This window comes from Dermacentor albipictus, chromosome 9 (assembly GCF_038994185.2).
Source record: "Dermacentor albipictus isolate Rhodes 1998 colony chromosome 9, USDA_Dalb.pri_finalv2, whole genome shotgun sequence".
NCBI lineage: Eukaryota > Metazoa > Arthropoda > Arachnida > Ixodida > Ixodidae > Dermacentor > Dermacentor albipictus.
In genome coordinates this window covers 85,892,776-85,909,793 of record NC_091829.1, presented here as the reverse complement: position 1 = coordinate 85,909,793, position 17,018 = coordinate 85,892,776, and the positions used below count along the sequence as shown (strand labels likewise).

The following is a 17,018-nucleotide window of genomic DNA, read 5'->3' as shown; positions in this document are numbered from 1 at the left end:
ATTGAAAGAAAGAAAAAAAAAAACAGGAACGACAACGGCAAAGCGTGCGTTCTCTGGCAGGAACAGTCGGTTTCCAAAGGGACAGAAGTTAGGCTTCATGGGGTAATATATGTATGTATAGATAGTAAACGAGAAGAAATGAAACGGAGAGGCCCGATCTTTATTAGACAAATCACAAGCAGCTTATGATTTGGCTATAAATATATATGTGTGGTATAAAGTCACAAACACCGAGTGAGTGAGTGAGTGAGTGAGTGAGTGAGTGAGTGAGTGAGTGAGTGAGTGAGTGAGTGAGTGAGTGAGTGAGTGAGTGAGTGAGTGAGTGAGTGAGTGAGTGAGTGAGTGAGTGAGTGAGTGAGTGAGTGAGTGAGTGAGTGAGTGAGTGAGTGAGTGAGTGAGTGAGTGAGTGAGTGAGTAAACTTTATTATAGGTCCGGCGAGGACGCGAACTCGTCGCGCACCCGGCTAGTCCCACGTCGGGACCGGCAGGTCTAGCCCACCGGCCCGGTCGCGGGCGCGCCGGACGGCCAGGATTTGCTTTTCTAGAGCGGGGCTACGCAAAAGCGAGTCCCACTCCTCCTTGATGAACTTGGGGTATGTCGACCCGCACTCCCAGAGCATGTGGGGTAGAGTGGAAGTCTGGCCGCAGGACGGGCAGGCGTCGTCGCGATACACGTCGGGGTAAGCCTCGTGGAGAGCGGACAGACACGGATATGGGTTGGTCTGTAGGAGCCTAAGCGAAACGGCTTGCGCCCTATTCAACTTGGGGTGAGGGGGTGGAAAGACCCTTCTGGATATGTAGAAATATTTAATAATCTCGTTGTGAGTAGCGGGAGCGTCCCTGTGACCGTAGAGAGGAGGGGAGTCAGTGCTTCTTATAGAGGAAGCGCGGTCGGTGAGGTCACGCGCAGCCTCGTGGGCAGACTCATTGAGGTTCGGGGGAGCACCGATAGCTGACCCTATCGCAAGTATGCGACAACATTAGGCTGACGACAACAGCGACGACGACGGCTACACGTTCAGGTTTCTTAATCAAACCCTGGTTGGGGAAAAAAAAACGCTTTCTTTGTCAAAAGAATTCGATGATTAAAAACATGTCACAAATACCCGCAGTAAAGTGCAGTGGCTATGTCATTGCGCTGCTGAACTGTAGTTTGCGGGCACGGTCCCGGCCGCGGCAGCCGCATGATGATGATGATGATGATGACCTTAATGACTTTGGTACATATCCGCTCACGGGGATTGGCCGAAAGACAAGCAGATTTTGCATATTCCGAAGGGGGCGGAAGGCAACAAAAACGCCGGTGTTACGCGCGTTGGGTGCACGTTAAAGAAACCCAGGTGGTCTAAATGAATCCGCAGTCATCCTCATATTACGGCGCGCCTTTTAATCAGATCGTGCTTTTGGCTCGTAAAACCCCAGTTTAATGTTTAACGAATGTCACGGAAGGCGGCTGAGATGTCATCTATAACTGCGTTCCTACAAACAAGCGAAAAAGAAAAAAGAAAAAGAAAGCACAAATATTGATGAGGAGGAGGAATATGATGAAGATGACGAAAAGGAAGGAGGAGAAAAATAAGAAAGAAAACAAAACATTCTTTCTCGTCCCTGGTTTATCCCGCTAATTCTTCGTCAGTATGCAAAACCAACTCACGCAGCATTCAGTACTTCCGAGGAAGGAAAAAGCAGGAAAAATTCATTGGCGAAATTTATAGTGGCGTAGCATGCCATGCCATGCCATGCGGTGAACGCGGTTTAAATCAAGAATCCGGCACCTCAAAAGGGTGGGACGCAACGGCAGCACATTTCTCTAGCATTTACCACTAAATCGCCGCAGAGTTTTCATTTTGCCGATTTGGCACTTCTATTAAAGAATTATGAGCAAAGAGCCCCGGCTGCTATCCAAGAATGCGTTTAGCATGCATTGGGTGGATATGTCTATCCGCGTCTACCAAAAGTTGCATATGCATGCATAAAACGCGTTTTGGCACAAATCCATGTGCGGGTTCTAAAAAGAGCAGCATTGGCATGCTTTTCACGTCGTTTGGTAGAAATCCACACGCGCGTTCTACCAAAAGTTGCATATGCATGCATAAAACGCGTTTTGGCACAAATCCATGTGCGGGTTCTAAAAAGAGCAGCATTGGCATGCTTTTCACGTCGTTTGGTAGAAATCCACACGCGCGTTCTGCCAAAAGGACCATTTGCATGCATATCGTGTGGTTTTGCAGAAAACTGCATCCGCGTCTACCAAAAGATGCATATGCATGCTTAAAACGCGTTTTGGCGCAAATCCATGTGCGGGTGCTAAAAAGAGCAGTGTTGCAGTACGTGTCCCGTAATCGAGGGTGGCGCTCCCCATACCACGGTGCCTTGCCCGTACGCCGGAGCCAACCGGTACTGCCAGCGCCACTTCCTCAAGGACCTGTGCAGAACCCCGCGCCACGGCTTCGACCACAGGTAGAAGCGTCTCTATGACAGCGTCTCCTAACACCACCTATCACGAGGGAAGAGTGCAGGAACGCTCGTCCCGCTGTGGTTGCTCAGCGGCTATGGTGTTGGGCTGCTGAGCACGAGGTCGCGGGATCCACTCCCGGCCACGGCGGCCGCATTTCGATGGGGGCGAAATGGCAAAACACTCGTGTACTTAGATTTAGGTGCACGTTAAAGAACCCCAGGTGGTCAAAATTTCCGAATTCCTCCACTACGGCGTGCCTCATAATCAGAAAGCGGTTTTGGCACGTAAAACCCCATAACTTATTTAAGAATGCTCGCCTCACCACCTTGCTATCGTGCGGCACCGCACGGTATTGGCGGTGCCACTACGTGTCTTTTATTGCGATAGCGATTATATGGACACTCAAGGCGCATTTCTGCCGTCGCCGTCGCCGTTGTCGTGACGTTCCCTATGAGTGGAAGCGTACGTGTCAGGGTGAGCAGACGAACGCGGTTCAATCTCGCGCGCTCGAGCGAGGAACGCGGCCCGGAAGCGTGCCCTCTCCTGTCGCGCCCCTCCTCCCAAATCCTTCTCCCGGAATGAAGCCGTATCCCTGAGACGGCTTCAAACCAACTCATATCCGAACCTCCTCTTTCTCAACAAGCTCTCCCCAACCTTGTATCCCACCACCTGCCCAGGGTGCGGTGCACCACCGACAACGTTCCACGTCACGATATTTTTGAGTGCCAGAAACCACCTAAGGATATCCCTCTTCTACAATCCCCCCAACCAACATATGCGCAGTGGGAGGCGATCCTCCGTCGCTCCGAGCCTCAGGTCTGGCTGGCCCTGATACGACGAGCACGAGCGGTAGCGACAGCCACTGGGGCCGTGGACTGAGGGCCCCAACCACATAAATCCTTTCACTTTATAATAAAGTTTCTTCTCTCTTTCTCTCTCCTGTCGCGCGCGCGAGGCAGGGGAGTCTGGCGAGGCGGGAGGGCCGTTCTTCTCCGGCGGCTGCTTGAGTGCCTCGATGTGCTCCTCGCCCGCCGCTTCGTACAGAGTGCAGATCCACCAAACACGCAAGCTGCTATTTGATGTCTAAAAGACGTCTTGAACGGCTAATTCAAAAGTCTAGTCGCTGTCTTGATCACGACATGTTGTAGCCGTGGACGTCTAGAAGTACTTCAGTAAGCTCTGCTAACGTTGCGCTAAAAGTTGGCCAGTGGAGAGCTTGACAAGAATAACTGAAGGCTTCTTTTAGACATACTCTCAAATTTTTACGGCAGCTGTTAGAGTAACACGAGGTTTGCCCACAGTTACAATTTATAGTAAATGAGGCATGGACATAAGAAAAAAAAGTTTATTTGTCGGACAGAGTGACGCACAGGCAGTTTTCCCAGATGTGAACCATGGGAATAGTGTAGTACAGCCTCAGTGGTCAAGTAGTGCTTTTTACTTAGGCCAATCAATTGAATGCCGCCTCTGAGAATTATTTTGCAAATAAAACAAGATCTGTATTGTATGCCGATATCGTGCAAATGTTCGCCCATCGACCTAAACAAGAACATCTATGCATGAAACACGCCATTATTGACAAAACTTCGCTTGCTGGGTCTCCACCAAATTGAAATAGTTTCTAGCAGGGAAGCATTTCGTCATTGATGGTGCAGTTCAGGCAAAAATTACATCCTGGTTTCAGCTACAGGGGGCAGGATAGCCTGACACCAGTATACGAAACAGAATGCTGCGCTGCAATGAATGGTTGAGAAATAAAGGATAGATAGTACACATCTGGAAAAGCACTGCGAACCACTCTAACTGGCAATCTAAATATATTTTTTTCTGGTATCCATGCTTCATTCAAAAGTAAATTGTAACTTACTTTGTGGGTGCCTCTTGTAAGGTAACGCCACATGCTTGCACAGCATCACGCAGAAATAATGGCCAGTTCTTTGGCATACCGCTCATTAGTGAATTCCTTGCACGTTGCATGCTGAAAGATAAATCATAATATGCTGTTTTTTTTCATTCACCGTACGATTGGTCTTTGATGCGCAAAAGATGATTGCAAGCGATAATGCAACAAGACATCTACTTCACACCATGTCACATAGTCATACTTTATTAGCTAATAAATTAGAAAAGATGCGGAAAGTGTAATTAACAAGAGTGATAAATAGCACCAAAGGTGATCGTGGATGAATCTTGAAGATGATTGCTGCCGCTGCTTGAGCAAGGAGAGCACTGGCTGCCCACAAAAGCTTGCTGTCACAGGCCACACGTGAAGGTTCTTGTGCCTCGACACAACAGTTCTTGTAGACATAGGCAAGCGATACGTGCGCAGAATAGGGAAATAAAGGTGAGGGAGGAGATGAGAATGTTCAAATTGGAACTTCAATTAGCAATATGTGCTAAGTAAGAAGTTTGGCTCACATTAAAAACAAATTTAAGCACTCCTTTCTCTCAAATTATGGGTATCTTAAGGTATGTATGTGATGTTTAAAATTACTAGAATTTTGACAGCTCATCGAGCGAGATGTGTTCATGTTTATCTGTGCGCGCGTGACACCGTGCTGGTTAATTTAGTTAAAACACGTTGGCGGGCTAGTTCCTTTCAATCCATGATAGAATCGACGATAGAAGCGCGGCTGAACAAGGACGTAGAAAGAAGCAGACACTCGATGAAGCAGAGTCTCTGTCTCTCTGATTCTTTCTACGTCCTCGTTGAGTCACGCATGCATATTCTATCATGGTTAATTTACTTGGTGGGCGAATGCTTACAAGTTTATACGGCTCTAGCGGTGTACGCTCGAGCGGTGTAGGTGGCGCCATGGTCGAGCAGAGAGCGTGAAAGAGAGGAGAAATGAGGAGTGAAGATGGCAGAGGAGGAGAGTATCGCTACCTTACGAAGTTTAAGGGGATTTAATTAGCAAGGATTCCAGCTGCATAGGCGCGCGCCTACGCCACGCGGGCAACCAATCGAAGCCATTTCACTTCTGACGGGGAGAGAAAGGGCAGCAAAGGGTTTCGCGCGCGCTGCGCCGCCTTCGTTTCCGTTCAGTTCTGTCTCGGAACACAGATGGGACAGGCACGCGTCGTGCGTTCCCCCGAGGATCAGGCAGCCTTTCATGAGTGGCGGCGAGAACTCGCCCGTGAAAGGGCTCTCCGTCGGCGCGCCAATATAGACGTTAAGCCGTATCGCGCGCGCTACGCCGGCTTCATTTCCGTTCAGTTGAGCCTCGTAGAACGGATGGGACGGCCACGCGTTGTTCGCTCCCCCGAGGAACAGGCAGCCTTCGACGATCGGTGGCGAGAACTTGCCCGTGAAAGGGCTCGCTATCGGCGCGCCGATCCAGCCGTTGGAGCACCCCGAGCCCAGGCAATCCGACAGCAACGAGAAGATCCCGAGCTAAGGGAGCGCGAGGCCGAAGCAATCTGGCATTATTACATCTAGGTTACATACCGGTGACGAAGGTCAGGTGCACGCAGGGCAAGCTTCCACTACCTTTAATTTCCGGTAGGAGAAAGGTTTATAATTTTTCGACTGCGTTTTACGTAGACTCGGTAGAACAGTTTGAACATGAATTTGAGGGTGGTCTGCATTTAAAGCATCTTTTTTGATGAATTGGGGTGCTTGTATGACGGGTTTCAGTTTCTTGGGGCTTCGACTACCGACTTCTTTAACTGCTAGTTGGTGCTAGTTATTTCAACAAGAGACGATATGAACTCTGTGTCACAATCACGGCACAATTCCACCAGGACGATGACATATAAAAAGTACGAAGCATTGTATACACGGCACGTTTTCAAGATAGTGTGCGAGCCCTCACTAACATATAACCATAGAGACCCGCGGAAACGCACAGTTACACATAAACTAATTCCCACATTGCATAAAATGATGTTCATTGCGTACAGTGTACAACAATGGTTATGTACAATGATGATGCGATTTTTCATAGTTTCGCAGGGATGCTATGAGATGCGTATATAGAGGGATGATCATGCATACAAGAGCACACGGTAACGACGGGTGGTTATGTGACACGGGGATGTCCATTATCAATGGAGCCAGCTAGTCGAAGACGTTAAAAGTAACCTAATAAAGCTATTTCACACATTCTCGAAGGAACTCTTCTTCTCCAAGGAAGAGCAACTCCTCTGGCAGAAACAACAGCTTAGAGTAGAGCCTCTCCAGAAGTGGAAACAGAGCGCGGCGGTGATTCCCCGCGGCAACTGCCTCGCACCGGTTACGCCACAGACAAAAAGTCCCCGCAGTAATTAAAAGTCGTGCGAAGCGGTCACGTAAGTGGCGACCAGATGTAATAAAGCGGTTAACTCCAAAGCCACGGAAACCAGTATGCTCGGTCCTCCGAAATACCCTAGCAACGACGCATTGCAGCAGCACATGCTTGTTGGATACTAGAAGGGGGATATTGGGACTGAGCGAAGATGGGACTATGCCCTACCACTCCAGTCTGTCACGAGTTGGGAGCGCTAGCCTACCAAAACGCCACAAGAAGTAGCGTACGTGGCCAGGCAGAAAGGACGCCGTTATCCTACCACACGACACCTTATAGGAAGGTGCGGGGCGCGCAGGGGGAACTAGAAGCAGTAAGGCTGACATAGTATCTACAACACAGTTTTCGAGAACGTCTACATCAGGACACACCTGTTGTACGTGGCGGTAAAACTCCACGGCCGTGGGGTAAAATACAGGTGTGTTTAACACATGTGGTCCACGATTTAAGTATACGCCCGGTAGCATGTACCGAATTTTTGAGCCAAGGAAATATCAGGCGAGTTCACGCGCAGGACACGGATCACGCTGTTACAGACGGAGCAGTAATCGAAGAGCAAGCAGCCGGCAGCGGACAGACACGGATGGGAAGGCGAACCCACCGCGAGAGCGTGGTGGCCGAAACGCCGCGTGACAGACCACTTCTGCACTGCCCGACCAGAAGAAGGAACCAAGATGGAACTGCAGAGACCTAGGAAATCGGAATGGTGGCTGTACAACATGACAAAGGTACCACACTCGGCCGCAAAACAGTGACTGTGCTATGTACCTTCTTTCTAATGGGGTAACTCATACCTTTGAACATCCAGAATATTTCGACTTACATATTCAAGGATTAAGAGCTATATACACAGAGTCTCCGGACAGGCCGCTATTGGAATCTGAACCTGGCAACGTTTAACGTTAGAACGTTATCTAGTGAGGCGAGTCTAGCAGTGTTATTGGAGGAATTAGAGGGTAGTAAATGGGATATAATAGGGCTCAGTGAGGTTAGGAGGACAAAAGAAGCATATGCTGTGCTAAAAAGCGGGCACGTACTGTGCTACCGGGGCTTTGAGGAGAGACGAGAACTAGGAGTCGGATTCCTGATTAATAAGGAAATAGCTGGTAACATACAGGAATTCTATAGCATTAACGAGAGGGTGGCAGGTCTTGTTGTGAAACTTAATAAGAGGTACAAATTGAAGGTGGTACAAGTCTATGCCCCTACATGCAGTCATGATGACCAGGAAGTCGAAAGCTTTTATGAAGACGTGGAATCGGCGATGGGTAAAGTAAAAAAAAAATACACTATACTGATGGGCAACTTCAATGCCAGGGTAGGCAAGAAGCAGGCTGTAGACAATGCAGTGGGGGAATATGGCATAGGCTCTAGGAATAGCAGAGGAGAGTTATTAGTAGAGTTTGCAGAACAGAATAATATGCGGATAATGAATACCTTTTTCCGCAAGCGGGTTAGTCGAAAGTGGACGTGGAGGAGCCCGAATGGTGAGACTAGAAATGAAATCGACTTCATACTCTGCGCGAACTCTGGCATCATACAAGATGTAGACGTGCTCGGCAAGGTACGCTGCAGTGACCATAGGATGGTAAGAACTCGAATTAGCCTAGACTGGAGGAGGGAGCGGAAGAAACTGGTGCACAAGAAGCCAATCAATGAGTTGGCGGTAAGAGGGAAACTAGAGGAATTCCGGATCAAGCTACAGAACAGGTATTCGGCTTTAACTCAGGAAGAGGACCTTAGTGTTGAAGCAATGAACGACAATCTCATGGGCACCATTAAGGAGTGCGCAATAGAAGTCGATGGTAACGCCGTTAGACAGGAAACCAGTAAGCTATCGCAGGAGACGAAAGATCTGATCAAGAAACGCCAATGTATGAAAGCCTCTAACCCTACAGCTAGAATAGAACTGGCAGAACTTTCCAAGTTAATCAACAAGCGTAGGACAGTGGACATCAGGAACTATAATATGGATAGAATTGAACAGGCTCTCAGGAACGGAGGAAGCCTAAAAACAGGGAAGAAGAAACTAGGAGTAGGCAAGAATCAGATGTGTGCGTTGAGAGATAAAGCCGGAAATATCGTTACTAATATGGATGAGATAGTTCAAGTGGCTGAGGAGTTCTACAGAGGTTTATATAGTACTAGTAGTACCCACGATGATCGTGGAAGAGAGAATAGCCTAGAGGAATTCGAAATCCCACAGGTAACGCCAGAAGAAGTAAAGAAAGCCTTAGGAGCTATGCAAAGGGGGAAGGCAGCTGGGGAGGATCAGGTAACAGCAGATTTGTTGAAGGATGGTGGTCAGATTGTTATAGAGAAACTGGCCACCCTGTATACGCAATGCCTCATAACCTCGAGCGTACCGGAATCTTGGAAGAACGCTAACATAATCCTAATCCACAAGAAAGGGGACGCCAAAGACTTGAAAAATTATAGACCGATCAGCTTACTGTCCGTTGCCTACAAAGTATTTACTAAGGTAATCGCAAATAGAATCACGAACACTTTAGACTTCTGTCAACCAAAGGACCAGGCAGGATTCCGTAAAGGCTACTCAACAATAGACCATATTCACACTATCAATCATGCGATAGAGAAATGTGCAGAATATAACCAACCCTTATACATAGCTTTCATTGATTACGAGAAAGCGTTTGATTCAGTCGGAACCTCAGCAGTCATGGAGGCATTACGGAATCGGGGTGTAGATGAGCCATATGTAAAAATACTGGAAGATATCTATAGCGGCTCCACAGCCACCGTAGTCCTCCACAAAGAAAGCAACAAAATCCCAATAAAGAAAGGCGTCAGACAGGGAGATACGATCTCTCCAATGGTATTCACAGCATGTTTACAGGAGGTATTCAGAGACCTGGAGTGGGAAGAATGGGGGAAAAAAGTTGATGGAGAATACCTTAGCAACTTGCGATTCGCTGATGATATTGCCTTGCTTAGTAACTCAGGAGATCAATTGCAATGCATGCTCACTGACCTGGAGAGGCAAAGCAGAAGGGTGGGTCTGAAAATTAATCTGCAGAAAACTAAAGTAATGTTTAACAGTCTCGGAAGAGAACAGCAGTTTACGATAGGTAGCGAGGCACTGGAAGTGGTAAGGGAATACATCTACTTAGGGCAGGTAGTGACCACGGATCCGGATCATGAGACTGAAATAACCAGAAGAATAAGAATGGGCTGAGGTGCGTTTGGCAGGCATTCTCAAATCATGAACAGCAGGTTGCCGCTAACCCTCAAAAGGTAAGTGTATAACAGCTGTGTGTTACCAGTACTCACATACGGGGCAGAAACCTGGAGGCTTACGAAAAGGGTTCTGCTGAAATTGAGAACGACGCAACGAGCTATGGAAAGAAGAATGATCGGTGTAACGTTAAGGGATAAGAAAAGAGCAGATTGGGTGAGGCAACAAACGCGGGTAAATGACATCCTTGTTCAAATCAAGAAAAAGAAATGGGCATGGGCCGGACATATAATGAGGAGGGAAGATAACCGATGGTCATTAAGGGTTACGGAGTGGATTCCAAGGGAAGGGAAGCGTAGCAGGGGGCGGCAGAAAGTTAGGTGGGCGGATGACATTAAGACGTTTGCAGCGACAACATGGCCACAATTAGTACATGACCGGGGTAGTTGGAGAAGTATGGGAGAGGCCTTTGCCCTGCAGTGGGCGTAACTAGGCTGATGATGATGATGATGACAGTCTGATATGCCATTACACGTGTAATGAAGGCCTAAAATACGAATAGAATCGCTCTTCTAAAGACGGAAAAGGGGACTTAGGCGTGTCTGTCGTGGAAATTTGTGTGGAATAAGGATAGCGCAGCACCTGAAATATTTCCATATTCAGTGAAAATTCGAGAGAGAGAATAAACATTTTTATTGGGTGAATGCAGCTTTGGCGAGGCGTCCTCATTCCGGAATGCCTTGAGCTCGGGCTGCGTCCTGGGCCCTCGCAATCAGCCGTTGCTGATCCTCGAGGTCGGAGCTGGCCAAGGCTCTCTCCCAAAGCTCGTTGGTGGGGTAAGGGTTCAGAGGATTTAATGATGCCGCTCTGCAACCGCCTCCTATGTGCCTGAAGGACCCGGGCTCTGCGCAGAAGCGGCATTGCGGAGAGAATTGCCTAGGGGCTATGAGGTGATTTCTGGTTGGGTGGGGGAATGTATTAACCTGTAGAGCTCGGAGAAATCGTTCCTGCTCTCCAGGTAGTGAATTGTGTGGGCGTGCATATGTTCTGCGGTTTAGCTTGTGTGATGTCTTGGTACGAGACTAGAGGGTGAAAAATTGGAAGGCTATGGTATAAGCTCTCTTCATTTCAGAGATACATTGTGATGTCATCTGGAGAGGCTGTCACCTTCATAACGCGGCTACCAGGCAGTGGGAGGCCGCACACGTAAGGGTCTCACAGTACCGAGCGAGGAAATGGCTCAAGGCTGAGCAAGAAGAGTACTGGGGACAGAGGGCGCCATTGACGAACACCACGAGTAACAGGAAATGGTGCACTTTCACGACCATCAAGAAATAAAGTACTTCAGATATTTGAATGTGCAGTCCTGATAAGTTCAACAAAATTTGACGAAAAGCCGAACAAGGTCAGCACATTAAATATATGTTCAAGGCGATCGAATGACTTTTCTTGATCTAGTGAAACTAAGAGACCACGTGCTGACCTGGTCAGCGCATGTCATAATGTCACGCGTGACGAGCGAGAGACTCCGCTGTGTGTTTAATGAAATAATATTCAGGGCGTCAGCCATATTTAATTAAAAGTGTCACCGCGAACAGACCTGGTCGTGTTGTTCAAGTGGGCGCCGGCCCGGGAGCAAGTCCAGGGCACATGCAGTACACACGTCACTTCTTGGACCCCCTCGAAGAAGGCCGAGGTTTCTTTGGCTGTTGTAACTCGGCGCGGCGATGCGGGTTGCCGTCCGAGCCAGAGTCTGACGCGTGGGCACGCTTTACGTTTCCTGGGGCCGCCATATCTACGTTGAGTCCATCCAGGCTTGGTGAGAGTCCAACGCTACTATCAACTCCGAGGCTGAAGCTATCTTCAGATGATGATTACGCTGGTAGCGGTATGGCTGCGGGATCGATGTCATCTCCGCCTACAACATCGGCAGCCGGGGGCTCATCCAGATGTAACGGCGCAGTGGCTTTTGCAGAAGAGCCACAAATGGGATGCGGCGTTGTAAGCGACGCCACTGAGGCGCATGAAGCCCCCGCAGACTTCATTGGTGTAGCGAGCGCAGAAATTGCAGGGCCAGGTGTTTTAGTCGTGTCCAAAACTCCCGTGTGGTCAGGACTGAGGGTAGCAGCCGAAGCGGAGGCGCCGCCAGCCACAGCGCGCGTATCCCTCGCTGCCTGGGAGGCCAGCGAACATGGGGTGTTTGCTCGAGCTGCGTACTCCTTCGTAATTTGCCGACGCTGGTTGATGCGGTGTCAAGGCAATCTCTTTGGTTGCGGCGTCATGCGCAGTCGCGACCGCAGCTGATGCCGGCGGTAATGGGGGAAAGGCACCAGCAGTAGCGTCTCAGTAGGAACGCCGCACAGGGCACACGACTGCAGGGTGACCATCCCCGCAACGCCGACAAGGACGGTCACATCCATCGCTTTCGTGGCCGTGGATTCCACAACGGCCACAGAACGCTACGGTACACTGAGCATGGCAGTGGTCGCTGGAACCGCAGCGACGACACACGCGTTGTAAGCCACGGTAGTGAGACGTCACACGATGACCAGATACTAGCATATAATTGGGGACAGGGATTGTGGTGCTCGTTTCCATTCGAACGAAGCTGGTGCCCGTGAGCACGCCACGTCGTCCACTCATAACACCAGCGTTGACGGACAGAACCTTGCCGTATGGTGGTAGTGCCTGGACGAGGACTTCGTTCGGAACGAAGAGCGGCACGAAGAGGCAGGTTACGTTGGTTACCTGCGGGCCGACGGGAACGACAGCACAACGCTCGCCACCGATTACAAGGCAGCTAGCATCGACGATTAGAGCCATGGAAGCCATGCTCTTGACGGTGACTTCGAAGTTGAAGCCTCCCACGTGCTGAATCAACGCAACAGACCTCAGAGAGGCCAACTATTGAGGCCGCCGCGTCGACGACGGTCTCGGGACCATTCCCCGCAGGGACAACAACGTCAAAGACTTGGGCCTTCGAGGTACTCCACGACACTGCAGGTGTAACTGCGCGAGAGGTGGACGCCATTAACGTGAAACACGCAGGGACGTCAACAGAAACTGATGAGCTCAAGAAGTTGACAAGGAAATTTATTCACCCGTAGGCACGCTTACAACTGTGGTAGGAACGAAAAGTACAATGTAAGTTAAGCACATGTAATACATCATACTTGATATAAACAAAACAGATTAGCAAATGAAATAATAAGTGGTGTCTGCTTCACACTGGCTTTGCAACAACAACAACAACAACAACAGTACAGCGTCCACGCAAAAGCATTATTGTCAGCCTCGAAGTTATGAAAAACACCCGGGGTACATGCAAATACGAAGTCTCAGCTCAGGCAAATAGAATTGAGCATTATTCTGGCTCTAAAAAGACTTTGCCTCGGGAGATGGTTAGGTACCGCGTAGACAAGCGGCGAAGAAACTCGGCTTCAGCGAGTTTGAACAACTGTCCTTCAAGATGACCGCATACTATCTATCACCCGTAGTTTCCACATCCTGGGGTACATTGCTCTATTTACCCGCCGTGGTTGCTCAGTGGCTATGGTGTTGGGCTGCTGAGCACGAGGTCGCGGGATCGAATCCCGGCCACGGCGGCCGCATTTCGATGGGGGCGAAATGCGAAAACACCCGTGTGCTTAGATTTAGGTGCACGTTAAAGAACCCCAGGTGGTCAAAATTTCCGGAGTCCTCCACTACGGCGTGCCTCATAATCAGAAAGTGGTTTTGGCACGTAAAACCCCAAATATTATTATTATTACATTGCTCTATTTGACTGCCGAGATCGTTCTGCAATGTTGCGGAAGCACCACAGAACGTAGCTAGCGCTGTAGTAGACGGGACTCGCAAACCGATCTCGGCGCTGTGGTGGCCGCACGATGGATATCCCAAACATTCTTGCAACTAGCTTCCAGAAGGCGCGTGCTACAATGCACTCCTTTACTACTTCCGCGTTGGTCCCTGAATTTGCGCAATGAATGTATTTATCATTCGCTACCGTATGCCAGCGTTCAAACCTGTCTCGTGTAGCTAGAATGCCTTACCGATACTAACTGCAATAAATGCCAGTAAGTGCTACCAATGGACCCTTATGAAAATGGTTATGCCCTTTATGTTTACTGTATGTTTCCCGCAGTTCACATGAGGAAATGTCCTTTATGTTTCCTCCATGTTGAAATTTGGCCACTGCTTTCATGTTTCCTTCGTGTGTCCTCCCTTTATGTATCCCTTATGTTACCGTACTTTATGTTTCCTCCATGTTGAAATTTGGCCACTGCTTTTACGTTTCCTTCATGTGTCCTCCCTTTATGTATCCCTTATGTTACCGTACTTTATGTTTCCTCCATGTTGAAATTTGGCCACTGCTTTTATGTTTCCTTCGTGTGTCCTACCTTTATGCATCCTTTATGTGGCCGCAGTGATGAAATCCCGTATTTTACGTAGACATGCATAGATGAAGAGTTCCGTGTGCACATTTTATTTTTATAAACATTTCCCGAGTTAAAAAGTTTTGCATTGGTTTTCATTGTAAGGTTACTGTTCCCTACATGATGCAGCGCACGGATTGAAACTCTGCTATGGCACAGAAATTCATGCCAATTTGTTCTAAAATTACAAAGTAATTAGACTTCATAGATTATTTCAGTATAACACTTGGAGTGCCATGTGTACGTTCCTCACTGCAGTGCTGCTGTTCTAGTTATGTATTTGTTACTAATATAAAATGCAATGTTTGGATAGAAAGATCAGGTTGGATCAGTGCTCGCACTTTTAAAAGAAAGTTTTGACTATACTTTGCAAAGGTTTGTCTGAAACTACGAACAGTTTATTGGACTATCTGGATGTTACTGCAATTTGCCACGTCTGCTCACAGCAGACCTCTGGAATGTTGTGCTTGGGACCTGAAAAACAAAACAAAAGCCAATCTTTTTCACTCATTCAAAAATATTCATATAAGCAAGAACAGCCTGGCCTGTATGCACACAGCTAAGAAACGTGGAGCAGTCAGAAACAGCTCATAAAAACATCAGGGCAACACAGAAGCTTTCAACTAATTGTTGTTTGAAACAGACTGGGCTTCCAGTCCACTCACGTATTAAATTGCTCACAAATTCTTTTAAATATTTCTGCAGCAGCTGCTAAGTAGCACATGACATTTAGGAGTAGGCAACTGGCCAACAAATCTTTGTGTGCCTGCTTGTACAGATGTCTCGTAGTTATATCTCAAGTGGTTACACTGTTATATGGTAAAATTCAGGCGGGAATAAAACCAGCAGCAAACATCAGACCACCTGGGAAATTATCACCAAAACTCAAATATCTAGTAAATCAAACGAACAATCGATTATGAAGGGTCTAAAACCTAGGCCGCGATTTTGTAGCGATCCCTTTTCCGATGCTACTCCTTTTGCTCATTGATCTGACCGACATTCGGCTATCGTTATTAACTAGAACAGCCAGCCATGGAAGGTGGGTTATACGAGTGGCAAACATCGAGCGGAAAGCATCGCAAGAAAATCGCGGGCAGTGCTACAAGCCACTGTCTTTACCAATCGCAGGCACTGACATCCTGTTCTTCGGATGAAAATATTAATGAAAACGAGCGTCTGATTGACATGCCTCGATTAAAAAGAAATTTCGCTGTTGCTATGTCGGTCTATATTTGCCCTACAATATAAAAGACAAATACGCGAGCACGTCGAACACAAACAATGCAGACAAGTTCTCGCGAAGCTGGACTTCAAACTGAACACTATCAATAAAGTAATCTTCACACAAGCTAATATCTGTTCAAGTGTCAAACATCGCAGTCGCGTGCCAACTCGCGATGCCCGTGACACATCGACATGTATTACACACGAAACTTGCGGAAATTCATATCTACGGAAGGATTTCTTGCCGGGAAACTACCGAGAAAACAGTAGCTTTCAGCGTTTACGTAAATATTTGCCAATTAAGTCCCAATGATCAGCGGTAGTAGCACATCACTGCATAAAGCAAGTAAGCGGTAAGAAATAATACATTTCACAGAAAGTCCCCTCGTGAAACGCTTTGCTAAATGTGCACAGCAACGTGGTCAACATACGCTCCGAAAGTGTTCTGTTGTCGTTCCACAAAGTTCACTACATGAACCATAAGCTGCGAGAATGCGCGCAAGCGGCAGACCTGCTTACCTTCAATGCGGTCGGCAAACGGCTCCTTTGTCTCGCAGGCACCACGCGACGACGCTCTTCCCGGCGCGAACACGGTCGAATTGCCGATGAACACCAGCGCACGAAAGCACAACTTTCAACAAATTCTTCCACGCACCATAATTCGAAGCCACAGTACCAGGTATTCCACGAGCGAACGCGGACAGGCGAGAACAAAGACAGCTCGGACGGGCGCTGTAGTACACATAAGACACTGGCGTATCACAGGATACATAAGGCGAACCAATGGCGTTACACGAGTCCAGAGGTTTCTTGATGGTTAATGCACACGGTACGGATCACAGTTTGTTTAGGCACTTCGAAAATATGATTAAATTACCGTGTAACTGCAACGAGCACTCTCACCGCACACCACAACGTGGCCCAGCTAACCGTCACCCGTTACACTGCGGCAGCGCCGCGCTGCGGTTAACAAGTAAACTTAGCCTCCGAGATCTGCATTTCCTTTTAGGGCGTACATGTTGAAAAAGCACGGCCTTCGAGATTTAAAATAATCGTAGCTGGAAGGAAGGCTGGTATTTAAACACAAATTGTTGAGTTTAAAGTGTCTTGGTGTGCTGCCTTGTCTTTTAAAGTATATACAGAGATTTTAGACGAACTATGCACGAACTTTTGCCGGCGGACACGAGCTAATCAGCGCGCACCATGTGCAGCTCCGTCTGCTTGCCATGGCGCACGGTGTGCGGGCAGCCGCGATAGCACTGACACCCACCGATCAGAAATTCGGAATCGCCTCACATATACACGCTTCTTATGGCGCCCAGTGGCGTGTTTTTGAGAATGTCAGTCCTTATCTTGAATGGGTGGAACCATATTTCCCGTAGCGTAAGGAATAAAGGCAACAAAATGCGGCG

At 48.2% G+C, this 17,018-nt stretch overlaps 1 long non-coding RNA gene across 1 annotated transcript in view; it reads left to right on the top strand.

Moving 5' to 3' along the window:
- The window catches only part of LOC139049465 (uncharacterized), a 42,467-nt gene extending 31,208 nt beyond the window's left edge, over positions 1-11,259 (top strand). Inside the window, exons 2-3 of the long non-coding RNA XR_011508326.1 lie at positions 7,281-7,472; positions 11,076-11,259. This is a non-coding gene — a long non-coding RNA (uncharacterized lncRNA). The remainder of the gene's footprint in view (positions 1-7,280; positions 7,473-11,075) is intronic.
- The last annotated feature ends 5,759 nt before the right edge of the window (positions 11,260-17,018 follow it).